Source organism: Oncorhynchus clarkii, chromosome 22, assembly GCF_045791955.1.
Source record: "Oncorhynchus clarkii lewisi isolate Uvic-CL-2024 chromosome 22, UVic_Ocla_1.0, whole genome shotgun sequence".
NCBI lineage: Eukaryota > Metazoa > Chordata > Actinopteri > Salmoniformes > Salmonidae > Oncorhynchus > Oncorhynchus clarkii.
Window position 1 is genome coordinate 22,998,434 of NC_092168.1, and position 5,000 is coordinate 23,003,433.

The window sequence follows — 5,000 nt, forward strand, 5'->3', positions numbered from 1 at the left end:
TACATAGGCTGCTCACTCCGGGTACTCTCCTCCCTCTCTGGCAGGGACAACTCTGGCTCAGAGGATTCTATTCCACCATAGCTCGCGGCAACCCTCGGAATTCAATCAGCTCGGCTGCAGAGCAATCCAAATAACTCCAGGTTCCAGCGCTCCCAGTCATTATCCAAGCCTTAATTGAATTCTGGGAAAACCTGGAGGTCGAGTCCGACTGGCTAATCTACCACTGATCTGCCTTTGATTAGTTTGGCCTGGGCCGCTCCCTGGGATGCGTGCTGTGATCCGCAGGCCATGCCTGACCTCAACAGGGGAGAACTCAGGTGAGAAAGGTAACTCGAGAGTCATATAATAGATATCTTAGGCTAAGAGCATTTAGAGGACACACACACACACTTTTTCTCTCTCTGTATGCTGGGAGTGTTTGGTGCATGCTGGGAATTGTATGAGCGAGTGCGAGTGTTGTCTGAAGTTACATCTGTTTTTTCCTTCTTGTCTTTCTTTACTTTTCTTGGTGGTTTTCCTACACATGATTAAGGTGATTATTTATCTTATTTATTTGTTGTGGTAGAATTAAGTTGATTGTTTTTCTTGTCGAAATTGCCCTGGCTTTGGTGGGGATGGCGACCCACATGGGGACACCGTCCCTGTCACTTCGGCACGGCTTTAAGTGTGTTACTGAAGCTACTGTCACGGTGGAGGAGTTTCTGGTCGCCGTAGGAGAGAAGGTAGGCTATGAGAATGTTTCTTATGCGTCGTGGATGAATGAAGCGGTGGTGTTTTTTCTTAAAGAAGAGCGTCTTGTAGATCGTATGGTTGAGCATGGTGTACTTCTTAAAGAAGAGTGTCTTGTTGATCGTATGGTTGAGCATGGTGTACTTCTTAAAGAAGAGTGTCTTGTAGATCAGATGGTTGAGCATGGTGTACTTCTTAAAGAAGAGTGTCTTGTTGATCGGATGGTTGAGCATGGTGTACTTCTTAAAGAAGAGCGTCTTGTTGATCGGATGGTTGAGCATGGTGTACTTCTTAAAGAAGAGTGTCTTGTTGATCGGATGGTTGAGCATGGTGTACTTCTTAAAGAAGAGTGTCTTGTTGATCGTATGGTTGAGCATGGTGTACTTCTTAAAGAAGAGTGTCTTGTTGATCGGATGGTTGAGCATGGTGTACTTCTTAAAGAAGAGTGTCTTGTTGATCGTATGGTTGAGCATGGTGTACTTCTTAAAGAAGAGTGTCTTGTTGATCGGATGGTTGAGCATGGTGTACTTCTTAAAGAAGAGTGTCTTGTTGATATGATGGTTGAGCATGGTGTACTTCTTAAAGGAATGTTTATCCAAGTTACGCCGCTTTTTTCTCTGTCAACAAGAGTAACGATTTCGAATGTACCACCGTTTATTCCCAATTAGCTATTGAAGAGCGAGTTATTGCGCTTTGGGAAGTTTGCAAGTTCAATTAGGATTGTCCCCTTGGGTTGCAAACACCCGGCTCTGAAACAGGTTATGTCGTTTTTGGACTCAACGGAGCAGACTTTGGAGTTATCGTTTAAAGTCAAGTATGACAACAGACTGTATATGGCTTATGCTAGTACGGGCAGTCAACAGCGTTTTGAGTGTGGTGATGTTGGCCATAAGCAACATGCTTGCCCGAAAAGGGAGAAGGCGGAGGGAGGGACGCAGGTGGTCCTCGTAATGCCTGGGCCCAATGATGTAGGGAGAGGGGAAATCTGTCAAATTGGCAGATTTTTTCTATGTTGATAAGTTTGTGAGGTCAGCTGTGATGTTACAGAAGATGGTGGGGTTAGACCAGTTGAGTGAGAAGAAGTGTTTTCCCTTGAGGAAATGTGTTACTGCTGTTACGGCAGCAAAAGGTAGTGGGAAACTGTTCCAAACTGTTACAAATTGTTACATTATGTCATGTTTTGGGAAAGGTGTTTGTTGTTTTGGGAAAAATTCAGGTTTACAAAAGGGAATTTTGAGTCCTTGAGACAATGGTGGGAGGTTGGGAAGGCCCAAATACAATTGTTTGTCAACAGTATCCTGCTCTGTCTCGAATTGAAGTTAAAGAGACTATCAGGACCCTTGAACAGGACATCAAATTTATTGAATTGAAGTTGCTCACTCAGAATGACCCCGGACTAGTCCTGAACTTACAGGACAAGAGACATGAACGGAGGTCGTTTTTACATGAAAGAGTGAAGGGTGCCTTGATTAGGTCTCGTTTTGCTACCCTGAAAGATATGGATGCTCCTGGTACTTAAAAAAAAACCTAGGACAGTCGACATTGCAACGCAAACAGATGGTCTGCCTTCGTCTCCCTGATGGGAAGATGACCACGGATGATAGTGAAATGCGCCAACATGCCGTGGATTTCTACTCTGCCCTCTATAAGGCGGAGGATTGTGATTATCTTTGTACTGAACAGCTGTTACATGGACTTCCTCAATTGGGTCCTGAGCAGAGAGTTGCTTTGGACTCTGACATTACTCTGCAGGAGCTGTCCACAGCAGTTATGCAGCTCTCATCAGGCCGAGCCCCTGGCATCGATGGTTTACCATCTGAGTTCTATAAGGACTTTTTGGGATCTGTTCGGGGGGATTTTTCTGAAGTGGTGTGTGAATCTTTTCTCTTCCTGTTTCCTGTCAATGTGCTGTGCTTTCATTGGCTCTTCTAAAAAATTGTATCTAAATGTCTCTCAGACAGGTTGAAACAGTATCTGGGGCTGTTGGACCAGACTGACTGGACCTGACCTCTCTATTGTTGATAACTTGTTTCTGATAAGAGATGTTTTAGACATTTGTAAACTTTGACCGTGTAGACCACCAGTAGTCATTCAAAACAATGAAAGCTTTTGGGTTTGGGGATGTTTTTTTTGTCTTGGATGACTTTACTGTATACTGGGGCCTGGGTGGGGGGTGGTTTGAGCTGCCCCAATCCCGTCCAAAGGGGTATCAGGTAGGGATGCCCAATTTCAGGGCAGTTATATTATCTGGCAAGTGAACCAATACTTTGTTTTTTAAGAGCGAGGCTTACTGGTTTCTCTGTGCCTGGGGTAATGAAGGGTCTCACGATAGCACTGTCTGTGTATGCAGATGACGTGATAGTTTTTATTACAGGGGGTGAGGATGTTAAGTTTCTCTCAAACGCTTTAAAGGTGTATGAGGGGGCCTCCTCAGCTAGAGTCAATTGGGAAAAGAGCGAATCGCTGTGGGCAGGTCAGCTTCAGACGGGGTCCGCACCACAGTTACCAGGGGGATTCAGTGGGGCAGAGATGGGATGAAGACTTTGGGGGCTCCGATGTCTTTCAGAAAAAGAACTGGGAGGGTGTAGTGGAGAAAGTGTGTGCCAGACTGTCAAGGTGGAAATGGGTGCTACCCCAGCTGTCTTATAGGGGAAGGGTGCTGGTAGCCAATAATCTAGCTGCCTCTATCCTGTGGCGCAGACTAATGATTGTACAGCCACTGGGGGGGTCTGATACAAGAGCTTCAGAGGACCCTTGTCAATTTCTTCTGGTCTGGACAACATTAGATTAAAGCTGTGGCCCTGTACCTGCCACTGCATGAGGGTGGGAAAGGCCTGGTGGATATTTCTTCCAGGATCATGGCTTTCCGGCTTTAAGCAGCCCAGAAACGGTTTTATCGTGACCGTTCTAGCTGGGTCGACACAACCTATACATTGATGAGGAGAGTGGGCCGATTGGGCTTAGACAAGCATATTTTCCTCTTAAAGCTAGAGGGGGGTGATTTGTCTGGCTTGACTCCATTTTATGAGTCTATTAAGCAGGCTTGGAGAGTTCTTGTCAAGTGTCGTAAGACCGGCACCCCACCAGGTATGTGGCTTTTGAAGAGCCTCTTTTTTTACAACACTGCCATCCAGTCCCCGTGCTGTGGGGTAAGCCAGCCTACGTTCATGCCTGTTAGGTGTGGGGTGTACCAAGCTGGGTCATCTGATGCAGAGTAGGAGCAGATCGTTGGAGGAGCTGGGAGAAAGAGCGGGGATCCGGTCATCTCGTCTACTGAGGAAGGTTGTAGCTGAGGTCTGTAATTCCTTGCCAGTACTTCATCGGCAGAATGTGACTGACACTTCCAATTCGGATCAGTGGATGGAGGGTCTGGATTATGTGTTCCCTGCGCTGAATGTTAGTGCTGCAGTGGGGGCATTAGAGGAGGACGTGGGGATGCTGCTTTCCTTTCATACCCCGGAACTGGGGGAGTTCAAGGCGGTGGGAAAGAAGGACATGTACAAAATCTGTGTAAAACTGTCCGGTGTTTCTTCCCTGGAAGGGGTCAAATGAACGAGGGTGTGCTTGGTCCAGGTGCCGCCCCAAAAGGCTTGTTGGTGGTCTTTATACAAACTGCCTATTGAAAAGAGGACAGCTGACCTCCAATGGAGGATAATAGATGGAGCCATAGCCACCAATATGCATCTGGTACATCTGGATCTTACTGTTGGGGAAGGGTGTCCATTCTGTGCTGAGTCTGAAACTCTGGCACATCTGTTCGGACAGTGTCCCAGGTTGGTCGGGATGATTGACCTGATCCCTAGCTGGCTCTAAACTCTGGGAGAGGTTTTCTCTTCCCAACTGTTTATATTTGGGCTAAAGTACAGGTTTAGTTGAAGGGGTTGTAGTTAGGTGACGTTTTTCTTTCCCCCATTCACTCTCTATCCTTTTCCTCTCTCTCTCTCTCTCTCTCTCTCTCTCTCTCTCCCCTCTGTTCTCCTACTTTTCCGTAGGGCAAAGTGAACTATAATATGAAAAGGTTCTCCCCTCATCAGTGTATTCATGTACTGTGTGTTTCTCCTAAGATGACCTCTACACTGATACTGGTGCACTGCAGACAGGTGTCGTGTAATTCTCCTATTATTAACAAATCCCACATGCATAATCTGACCCAGTCTCAGGCTCCCACGGACATAGCTTTCACATTCCATAGAAACAACTAGGAAGTGATCTGAAAACAAAGCCACGAGGCACCATCTTCACCAAGTTAAATCAGACACACACACACACAC

The 5,000-nt window shown here is 46.3% G+C and overlaps 1 protein-coding gene across 1 annotated transcript in view; it reads right to left on the reverse strand.

Annotated features, from left to right (window-relative positions):
* LOC139380618 (interleukin-1 receptor accessory protein-like 1) overlaps window positions 1-5,000 on the reverse strand; it is a 332,883-nt gene that overhangs the window by 171,781 nt on the left and 156,102 nt on the right. The gene's annotated exons all lie outside the window — the stretch shown is intronic.